General features: G+C 37.2%; 1 protein-coding gene across 1 annotated transcript in view; it reads right to left on the reverse strand.

Annotated features, from left to right (window-relative positions):
• Positions 1-9,091, reverse strand: part of Y-y (yellow-y) — a 46,319-nt gene extending 37,228 nt beyond the window's left edge. The window contains exons 1-2 of the mRNA XM_083048125.1: positions 9,013-9,091; positions 8,871-8,914 (exon numbers count right to left, since the gene is read on the reverse strand). The gene's annotated coding sequence lies outside the window, so the exon portion shown is untranslated. The remainder of the gene's footprint in view (positions 1-8,870; positions 8,915-9,012) is intronic.
• Between the last annotated feature and the right edge of the window lie 1,299 nt (positions 9,092-10,390).

A 10,390-nucleotide genomic window follows, 5' to 3' on the forward strand; every position in this document is an offset into this window, starting at 1 on the left:
AAATAAATTATCCACGTCAATGTGTATTGAAAGCGCGCGATATTGTATTGAAACATCTTCATAACGACGAAAGGCGGGGATCGTAAAAATGTCTATCGGCGCGAACCCGCGTCGCTCTCGCGCCTTAAATCTCTCGAAAATCGTCAAAGGGCGCCGCGGCTCATTTACAAATTTTCAATTCGAGCGTCGAAGCGAACCGCCGACCAACCTCGGAAACCGCCGTCATAGATTATCGCGTTATTCTTTCTCTCAGAGGCGAATATAAAAATGAAGAAGCAGGCTTGGAGTTCAAAGAGCTTCGTGCGCGGTATAAGGGATCCGACTATGTAAGAGGCCACGCGACTCCCTTTCGTGGGGCCCGGCTTGGTTGCTGCTCATAAATCCAAGGGCGGTCTCCTGGATCAGTACTCTGCTATACGCTATTTGCCTTCGGGGTGGAATTTAGAGATCACGGCTATCTCGAGAGATCCCCGGTACGCGTCTCCCTTTGGGTCCAGACGGAACAAAATATGGACCGGTCTCTGGTAGCGCCTGATCTTCGCGTGAATCTTCATATCCCTGGTCCTTAATTAAGACGTTGAAAATGTGTTTAAGCACCATTGGCATTATCTTGATTTTCAGATTTGAATTTTTTCGAGTGTTTACAGGAAACAAAAAGGTATAAATGCAAATGTTGATTTTTTTTTAATATAATTGACTTACATCGATAATTGACTTAATATAATTGACTTACATCGATAATTGTGATTGGTATATTTTTTACATGTAAAATGTTGCTTTAAAGCCGAGATATCGGGGTATATATAATCATACGGTTCTAATAATCTGATATAACGAGATCGAAAGATGCCGATCGTAAATCCGAAGGCAGTTTCGTGAACTACTACCCCGTTCGTTACTTGCCCTCGAGCTCGAATTTAGAGATCATGGATATCCCGAGAAGCCATCATTACTGGTTCCCATCGAAAAAGTAGCAGAAGGTCCAGCCTGGGAGATTATTGTACGTAGAATTTTTATTTTAATTAATGCGTGCGCGTACACGTTATTCTAACGTTTAAAAGAACTCGACTCTTTTTTCTCATGTAAACAGAATTATTTTATATGAGGTACATAAATGTAATCTCTCGATCTGGTGCAATCAAATGTTTCGATCACAAATTTAGGGATTGTAGACTACCACTCTGCTCTTTATTTTCCCCTGGCAGAGAAATTTAGAGATCATTTAAAGATATCCGTGGAAGCTCTCATCATTACCGAAACAATGCAAATTAATCTATGTTTCTGAATTAAAAAAATTATATATACTTTTATAGAACTCTCTCCATAAACTGTTATACTTTGCGCTGTTTTTATCGAAGCTTTAGGCCTCGAAACTCGCTCCAAAAGACTTTGATCACTTTTTTTAACTAGATGATAAACGATAGTAGTTGGGGCTTACGCCCCGAAAAGTGTCCCATAAACCATCAGTGAAACACCGATGGTGAGCTGGTTGCCGCGAAGGATAACGGTCTTACCTGTGTGTTCGGGGTCCCTGTCCCGATCTACTCCGCTCGTCGATCACGGATATTTGGGGCAGGACTCCTTTTCTACGCGATATCACATTCAACGACTTTTCTACCTGCCTACCTACGTACCGCTCGTCTCTTATTCTGTGATGAAGCACGTGAAAAACCCCGATCTAGATACAACGGGTGATCAAAAAGCATAGTCGATGCAGTAGAATATAAAACTGCTTTTGACAGATTGAAAAAAAATTTGTAATTAGAAAAAATCAATTATATTTAAATTAAATATATATTGTAAGTAATATTATAAACAATAAAGGTTCTTTACAATGTCTTAAATAATATTTATTTTTCAATTAGATGTAAAACATAGAGACGGTTCGTTATATATAAATAATTTCTAGAGAATTATTTACACGCTATATGCAATTATTATAATTATCTCATTGCATAAAAATACAAGTAAATTCAGCTTTACATCTACAGTTCGATCTAAACATAATCACCTTGTATAGAAGATTCCCGACGGGATCACCGGGCATAATCAACATTTCGAAGACTCGGGCCACTCTTCGACAACTCGGCCAAGTACGAAACCCACAGGAGAAAGAGAGAGAGGGAGAAACAAAAAATTGAGAAAAATGCGCGCACGACACACGACACATTCTCCCTTTTCACCCTGAAATCATTCCGGAGTTAGAATCAAGCTTAATGCCATTCTAGACACGGCTCCCGCGTACGTGAACAATGCGCGACGACAATGATCGTCCTCTTTTTCGAAACGGATCCCAACCCCGCGCTGAATCCCTCCATTACGACGTTTTTCTACCTGCAAACCTCGATATTTCGCGGCCTTTATCTTTAAAAGGAGACCCGAAAAAATTGAAAGCGTCACTTTGTGCCTCTCATTGAATGCATTATTATTCCGCGAATTTTAATAAACGTTGAAAACGTTTAACTATACACTTGTGTTAATATTTATTATTATATAATCAGCTTCAATTTTAATATGTTACTTGCTTCGTTGTGTGTGCTAAAATAAAACGCATCTCAATCTTGCATACAAAATGTTTGTATATATTAAATATAACGTCTATCTTTTTAGTCTCTGCCGAGATACAAACGAAAGATACATGTATAATGAACAAGATACATGATACAATAGTGCACAGGGAAAAGAATTCAAATAAAAATTGCAGATTTAAGATTCGCCCCTTCTCGATAAGAAGAAGGGCAACGAAAAAATTAATAACAATACGCAATTCGGGAATCATGAATGGCGATCAACCCTTTCTTGATCTGAATTTTTCTCCAGGTAGCTGTCCCGTCATTTCGGGATTCCGCGACCCTTAGTTCCACAGAAGAAGAAGAACAAGTAGAGGAAGAAGAGTGAAAGAGGGGCGCATCGGATCGTGGAATGCATAATTACTCGACAATCAGTTTTTTCGTCGTTCCTTATTTCTCGGTAAAGGAAGCATTTACATACATCCAGTGACATGGGCGTAGCCCATAGGTAAACATAAGAATGCACATGCATTATATCCTTTTAAGCGACGGGAATTTCATATCGCATTGTTAACATGTAAATGAGAAATAAATCATAAATATGATTATATAAAATATATCACTATTTCATCCTATATAGCAATGATTATATAAATATGCTATTGCTATTAAATGTAACATACATATCTATATGTATATACATTTACTCGTTTGTAATAATAAATAAAAAAAATATACATAAACACTTGCATTTATTATGATAAAATACAATTCTATCTCTGCAATCCCAAAATCAATTTCTACGCCCCTGTCCTATTTGCCTTGAGAGAATCTTCAACGACAAAGTCCCGAAAACTTGCCGTGCAATTTGTCCGCCATTAATTCCATCGGATCCTCTTTTTGTTACCGCGAGCGCTGAATAATTCTCTCTCGTGAGAATTTTTCGCGCACGATTGTTCTTCTGTTCGGATATCATACAATTGTCCACAACAAAAGGGAGACTATCTTCCGCTAGTGTTTCAACGCACGCGGACGCTTAAAGAGACGCGCAAAAAGAAATAATGGCAAAAATATTTGGAGACGTTAGATGAGAGATGGTGTAAACAAGAATAAAAATGACAGATATAATTCATCCCTTTGTCTGTACGAGAGAATCAATTTTAGATGGGTCGCTTTGTCCGTAGCAGCGTGTGAAACAGTCCTTTGTTTGAAGTCCGTTTGCTTCTCTACCCCTTTGCAGAAACATTATATCTTCGACTAAAGACGTATTTCGAAACGTCGATGTGCTCGTTAAAAAATCCCGGAAATTGAAAATCTGAAAAGTCTCTGAAATCTGAATAGAGTCCTCTTATTAGTTCTAGAAGTGTCTTTCCGGTAATCAAAATTTCAGCGGACGTCAAAGCAAAAGAGAGATTCATTTTCCTGTCAGAGGAAGATCTTCAGGATAATTACCGTCAAAGAACCTGAAAGACGCTCAAGTAATGGGAATTACGTGAAAATTCGTGAAGAAAGTTCGTCGGCGTTCTTTTGAGTTCGCTTCTTCTTAATCGAGCTATTTCCGGTGCACTCGACTTGCATTTAATGAGACATTTAAGTAGTCTGTCTCTCTCTATACGTTATATAGAACACACACACACACTTTCCCAACACATTCGAGTATTTTTGAGAAAATTTTTTCATCAAAAAAATCATGCATACATTTTGTTAAATAAATTATTTTATTTCAGAATTATTAAAAAATTTTTAATTTTTATGACAGTCTTTATAGAAATTCAAAATAGCATTCATGTTACACATTATTATATTGCGGTGCATAATCGATATATATACATCGTTTTTTCTGCGGTTTCTATCGTTTCTACTAAACCACAGGAGGTTGGTATCGTGTTACTAACATGAGTGTGCACAGATGCTCTTCTAAGCCGGCCATCTCCGCGGATTAGGTAAATTAAGGGAGCGAACCGCAAGAAAGTGCCTTGGGCTCCTCTGAATCACCTCAAAGACGAGATGGACGGTATTTCGCTCACCGGGTGAAACAACCCGGCGTAAACCACAAGGATAAACAACACACCCGACGACACAATGCGAGAAATCGATACCTCGGCGGTCTCTTTTGAAAATTAGAAACCCATTTTGAAAATTCGGCCAGCGGGTGCGTTATAATTCCCTCGGGGATCGTACGTTACTTGTCAAATTTCTTCTCTTCAGGTTTCGAGAGAGCATTAACCTCCGTTTGCGAATTTTAATTTGACGCACACATAAGAGGATTAATTATTCATTTTACGAGCGAAGTATCATGGGGGTAAGTATATAATCACAACGAAAGACACGCGTTATTATGAGTTAATCGATCGTTATAAAAATATTTTTATAGCAACTCTGATAATAATTTTTCGAAATTTAAGACGACGATGCGTCTGCATTTTTAGTAACACGACACTTTACGCGGTGAGAAAAAAAAGGAAAAGGGAATGAAGAGGGCCAATTTTTTTATCGAACGAACGATTCGGTGAAAGCAGGATGTGTATTAAAGATATATATATATATATATATACAAAGATCATTATTGCTTTCAAAAAAAAAGTAAAAGTAAAAGGTACGATTACATTTGCCGCCGTTATACTCATTATCTGCGCATTTATATCAAGTCAATCGACATTATTATTCCTTAGAGACCTCCTCAGATATCGAGATGGAAAATCCTAAGATAATAATGAGTTCGTCTCTTCGACGGACCGAGTTAAAACCGGGGAATCGTCAAACTTTGCGATCCTCTTGTAACGGCGTGGTGAATTTATGAGGGAAGATATCGAGAGTTTAACGCGGTCTCCCTTCGTCATCGCGTCTCGCTTAACAAACCGACTAACATAGGGAAAGAAAGGGGGAAAGGAGGGGGGCAGAGTTCTTGAATATTTTACGCGTAAGGCAGGCAGCTGCCGCGAGAAGATCGGATCGCTTTCAAATTATCCGGGCGACTTGCTTCGAGTGCCCCCTTCCCCCCCTTCGATCATCGTGTTTCGCATCCACACGCGCGTGCTTACGCTTCTTCACGCGAGCGGCTACTTTTCCTTATTTTTAACCGAGAAATACTTCGAAAAATACTTCACTCTGCTTAATGCTTTTTTTTTATCCTAAATTTTCATAAGATTTTTGAATTAAATTTTTGTTTATAAATTACGCGCGTCGATTCTCCGCGAGTAAATTCGCAACATCTGGTACATTATGTAACGATTCTCAATCATTTTTATTATCTCAGAAAATACGTGCGTGTTTGGCGCAGATATCGATATATACCTGTCCCATGGATATGGGATTATCAAAGATGATTTAAACCAATTAATTTATACACTTTGTGATTAATATGTGTTCAATTAGGCAATAAATATTTCAATTTAATTAATGTGTAAAAGAATCCTGGTGACTACTTAGAGTTAACATTGTAGCATCGTCGTACCGTATTATTTATATACTAATAACGATTTCGTGCACGCATATATATATTTTTTTTACAGTTTAATTAACCTTATAAAATAAACTTACTTTTTAAATTGATTGCCGTATCCGAAAGTAATTTTCGAAAGGCACCTTTATCGGGGCGATATTATAGTACGCGTGCATCAGGGTTTTTGCGGAACTTAATCTACATCGAGAGCCGCAGGGGAGTGGAGATAATTACTCAGATGAAAAACGCGGGATCGAGAAAGTTGTCGTGCAACGGGCCACGTGCCTGGCATGAGATAATGAAAGGTGCCATTTTTTTTTATTCGTTTTATATCTTCGACAAGGTCCTCTCTTTGGTCCGCCGGGGGAATAAAAATTTCGCCCGACACCGAAACTCTGGGAGAGCACGAAACGCGCAATTAATTGTACGCGACAGTTCATTATTAGTAACCGCCGCGCGCAAGTTATTTTGCAAATTAAAGGCGAGTTTTAAAAGGAACCCAAACCGAGTAGAGTACCGATTAAGAAAAAGGCGAGCCCGCGTGTACCTAATTATGAAAGAAACGGATTTCATTTTGAGATACACAAGTGAAGCGCAAATGTATCGCTTATCTTAAGCGTTACACAAACAGAAAAATTGTACGAGTGCCTGCGAAAAATATTTTTTTATCTTTCACTGTTATAAAATCTCTCTGAAATTACGCTCCAGGCTTATATTATGATAATCACGAATAATGTAATTTATGTTCTAAATTTTGCATAATTGATGAAAAAAACTACCGACAAAGGATGAGTCGCGTTGTAATTAAATTATGCTAATGAAATGAATGATATAGAAAAATTTAATAACAATTATAAATTATGTCATTTTGACGAAAGTGCGAGCGCCATTTTCAAATAGATAATTACGTAAAATTAATTGCCGACTGCACCCATCAAGAGTAATTATCAATTGATTTCATTATATAGTGTGCGGCCTTTCTTTTCCTCCACTTTATTACCCTTTTTTTGTTCTCGGTCGATCGCGGAAGGCGTGCCTGAACTACCTCATCGTCTTCGTAATTGTACTCGTGCTTTCATGATCGAGCATTCGGGATCGAGGTCGACTTTCGTTCCTGAAATTCGATCGAGAAACGTCCGCAAAACGGTAACGTCGGCAAAAAGAACCTTGGCCGATGTCGCCAATTTTTTGATTCCGCTAATGTGTCCGCGCACAATTTGTTGCTCTTAATTACCGTCAGGTTGGTCAACACGATGACGTATACGATATAGCGATATGGCATTTCTTGCTCATATTTTGCTAGTTTTTATTCTATCTATCATATTAAATTATTATGTATCATGTCATATGCGTGTAATTATTGTAACACAATTTTGTTACTTGGAGTTTTTTGTATATTATTTTATATATATATATATATCAATTTTATTAATTTATGATAAATATAATAGCTGTAATAAAATTTCAAATAAAAGAATAACATTTCATGAATTATTATAATATTTATACTTTTTTCATATCAGGTGCGATTTAATTCGACAAATAAAAGTTTGTTGAAAATATCTATTGGTGTACATAAGATTCTCATACCTTTAGGAATCCTTATAGATACCCAAAAAAGAGCCGCGGTTCGACCAGCTGTACATCTATATTTACACGATAAATGGACTCGTTTCAAGGAATCAATATTTTCTCTATATAAAACGATCAACGATGACTGAATATAATTTCTTTCCGAAATAATTGATTGAAATTATTAAAAGTATTATTAATATTCAAACAGCAAAATACAAAAGAGAAACAAGAGGAAGAGAACAGGAAAAGAAATAACACGATCCCCATCACATCATTCAATCGACCCTGAATCGGAAATCTTTCAATCGCCGACCGTTTCATAGCAAGACGAAGCGGTGGACGCAATTAATAACGGGTCGTTATTTAACAAGGGAGAGAAACTCGGAACGCGCCATTCTAGCCGCCTATTAAATCACCCGAAGATGGGTCCGTTCGCGGACGATCATAAAGATCCCTTCGATCATCTCGGGGCCCCGGCACGGCCGGGGGTGAACGGGCCTAATTATTCACCCGACGAATCGGTTCCTGCCGAAAAGTGGATTATACCACCATCCTCCCCCGGTGAGGAGCGAAATAAGACGCGACCATTCGTTAGTATCCATTACACACCCTTTCCACCAAGTTTGTATACATATTGCGGCCATCTCGTGAGTTAACGAGGCGCATTAATTATTTTCACTCGCCGACCACGAGACACCCCGTCGGGAGAACTCCCTTCTCGCTGGATCCTTCGGACCCTTGGGCCCGTTCGTTCTTTCAAGTGGCGTACGGAGGATTACCGTTGGGCGAAGAATACAATTATCATGTGGTTATAATTAATAATTCAATGTAGATATAGGATATATTGAGAAAAATGAACATTTTTATCTCACGTGTTAAGAATTATGAAATCATTATCAACGACTTTTCAACTCATAACAATAGAGATTAGTCGAGAGATCTAAAGGAAGAGGGAAATCACGAGGAGAAGATTCCAAACATTCGTAAAATTGGATCACTAATGGGCAGATTTTCCGAAAGATTACGAATCGATTCTCGCCCACTCAACTGCTAACGGAAGCGCTTATATCATTTTTTTCTCTCTCGATCCTTCAACTGCTAAATCGTTACATTACAGCTATGTTAAAATTCCATCTCCTTGGCTCATCTCACGAGATTTCGATCGCGATGCACGCGAGGGACTTGGGAAACTTTCGAAAATTTTTTTCGCCGCTTTTTATCTCCTTTTAAAATCATATCTCATTCCGTTGTATCATATAAGGATAACACTGCTCTTTCACTCTTCCCATATTTGTTATAAAATATGGGAATCTATGTTATAAAATAAACAATTTCTCACTCACCGAGATGTACAATAGCGGAGTTGTAGTACACAGCACACATTGATCTGCAAACAAAATATTCAAATTATGTATATACATGTGTGTGTGTGTTGAATATCTCATAAACAATGTAGTTTAGAAAAAATGTTTTTATATTGCATACCTTACAGTTGCCCCGCTGTCGTCCGATGCCTCCCCGAGCCTCCTCCTCCTCTCTTGGTCCATGATGGCACTCACGACATTCACGAAAATACGAATAATTACGATCGCCCGACACTTTACACGGCACTCCCGACGCGCGACACTTTACACGGCACTCCCGACACGACGCGTGAATCGCACTGTGTATCGGAATGCTACCTGTAACAAATAAAATACATACATATATTAGAATAATCTTATTATTTCGCATTGTAACATACACAATATAAATATAAATATGTAAGCTAGAATATTTAATTAGCAAATTTTCGCTTTATTAATATTTTTTGATAGAAATCAGCTGATTAAAGCGTTAATTTGCTAATTAGTTTTTAAAATAGTACCATGTTATAAAAATTAAAATAATAATGTTTTAAATAATATGTTATAATATTTTAAACTTGATTAATATTTTTGACAGTTATCAGCTGATTTCTGTCAAAAAATATTAATCAAAAATAAGGTATTATAACATATTATTTACAACATATTACTATTTTAATTTTTTAACATATTATTTTAAAATTTAATTAGCAAATTAACGCTTTAATTAGCTAATTTTTGTGGAAAAATATTAATCAAGTTTAAATAAACTTTATATTATTTTTTTTAAATATCATTTTTTTTTTAAACATAAAACCGAAGAATGGCGCGCTAGCGCTTGTATTATTCTAGTATATAAAAAATAATATAGGGTATATACAAATATCTTGCAACCTTTTATTTTTGTAGAAAATATAATTTAGCATCTATTCAACAAATTCTTATCGTCATTATAGCATTCAAACATTTTTCGACACATTTATCATCATGTATACATTAAATATAATAGTAAAAGCAGTAGAGGTAAAGTTTTGAAATTTCGGCAATGTGCCAGATATATCTCCAAACGCGTTTCGCTCCCACGAGACAGATTTCCTTCAGATTTTCCCACGCGTCGATCTCTCTTTTCCGCCGCAGAATGAACCGCAGGTTTTCTAAAACATTTTCCGACGAGAAAAGGGTATTCTGAACTATCGTGAATATACAAAACTGCATTTAGAAATTTTACATGGATATCAAATACTCCCAGTTCTCGGATACATAAGAAAGAGAGAGAAAGAGAGAAAGACAGACAGAGAGACAACAATAAATAAACAACAATAAATATTTAGCGATGGTCGCACGTCGACCATCGTAAACATAAAATTTACTCGAGTAGCGCGATATGAAAAGTGTTACTTTCCCTCTCCGAAATATGATGTGCGTCCCGGCAACGAAATGTTTATTCGTCTGGACGTCACGGACGAAGAAACATTGACACAGGAAGATAAGAGGAAAAAGTCCGGCGCGTGGCAAGG

This window comes from Prenolepis imparis, unplaced genomic scaffold (genome assembly GCF_030444845.1).
Source record: "Prenolepis imparis isolate NDT839.2.m4 unplaced genomic scaffold, iyPreImpa1.0 SCAF_10, whole genome shotgun sequence".
Taxonomy (NCBI): Eukaryota; Metazoa; Arthropoda; class Insecta; order Hymenoptera; family Formicidae; genus Prenolepis; species Prenolepis imparis.